Below are 1121 nucleotides of genomic sequence, written 5' to 3' on the forward strand. Positions count from 1 at the left end.
TATATATATATATATACATATATGCGGTACTAGTATATACGCGTCGTACATAGACGCACACAGCGCACGCAAACTACATACGTACGTACATACATATGGACGTATATAACCAAATATTTCTGTTCACTGTACACTTCACTCAGCACGTATATCTGCTTTTCTACGGCAGTATGCGTACCGTAAATATACGCGTCAGATTGGTAGATGGACGCATTAGGTATACGTGTACGCGAAAGAACGTAAAATGCAAAATGTGGAGGATCTCGAGAGGACGAGAAGGTGAACGAGAACGAACTCACGATTTATCCGCGTACGAAGAGCGATCGATCGTTGGAACGCAACGGGAAATTTCGCGGACGCTCGTAAGGAATGATGCGACTTACTTTTTAGATTCGGTGCCCGAAGAAGTTTCAGTCTAGTCGAAGATATTTCGTTGGCGCACGAAACGGGCAGAGCGAGTACCGCTCCGCTGGTGGGCTATTCCCGCGAGCGGCGCTACTCCCCCAGATTTCGAGAGCTAAGAGCCGAGCCTCAGCCTCGGTGCTGCTCAGTGCTGCTGCCACCGTGCCGTCATGGCTGTTAGTTGTTGGGAGCCGCTGCTGGCTACCCCCCTGCCCGCTCCGATTCGCGAACCGAGACCCCGAGGACCCATTCATACCCGTGTACGACCAACGAGACCCTTACACATTTCGCACTTTGCGTTTCACAACGAACGCAACGGTAAACGGATTACGTTCATGGACCTGAATTAGGTTCCACAGTCGACATAGACCAGGCAAATTAGCTTTAAAATCTGAGGTCTTAAATGGTATCTGGTACTTAAATTATGTCTCTAATGTCGCTGCAGAATCTTATAGATATGCTGGATATGCTAGATATTTATGTATTTATAAGAAAGCTGAAAATAGACATCACATGTATTGTACAAAAATACAGAACAAATCAAGAGCAATAAAATTTTGCAAATACCGAAATCTTCATTCGAAAATTGTCGAGTTTCAAACAGATCAAAAACACGTGTATTCTAAATTAAATGCGGCATACTTCCAAAGACGTAATGTGTACAATTTCATGTATTTATCGTTACAATCTATATAAATCTTTATTGATACTATTATAAA

At 43.4% G+C, this 1121-nt stretch overlaps 2 protein-coding genes across 14 annotated transcripts in view; one reads left to right on the forward strand and one right to left on the reverse strand.

Moving 5' to 3' along the window:
• Nucleotides 1-1121, reverse strand: part of gw (trinucleotide repeat containing adaptor protein gawky) — a 30278-nt gene that overhangs the window by 23275 nt on the left and 5882 nt on the right. For 5 of the 13 annotated variants that reach the window (XM_018037715.2, XM_018037711.2, XM_026810848.1 and 2 more), the window contains exon 1: nucleotides 384-1101. The exons of 4 other annotated variants lie outside the window; for them this stretch is intronic. The gene's annotated coding sequence lies outside the window, so the exon portion shown is untranslated. Of the gene's footprint in view, nucleotides 1-383; nucleotides 1103-1121 lie in introns of those variants that run through there. 4 more of the 13 variants (XM_026810850.1, XM_026810851.1, XM_026810849.1 and 1 more) reach the window with 1 other exon arrangement.
• Nucleotides 1-1121, forward strand: part of LOC113463866 (uncharacterized) — a 7279-nt gene that overhangs the window by 1865 nt on the left and 4293 nt on the right. The gene's annotated exons all lie outside the window — the stretch shown is intronic.

The sequence above is a fragment of the Ceratina calcarata genome, unplaced genomic scaffold (assembly GCF_001652005.2).
Source record: "Ceratina calcarata isolate Rehan_Ccalc_2016 unplaced genomic scaffold, ASM165200v1 scaffold178.2, whole genome shotgun sequence".
Classification (NCBI taxonomy): domain Eukaryota; kingdom Metazoa; phylum Arthropoda; class Insecta; order Hymenoptera; family Apidae; genus Ceratina; species Ceratina calcarata.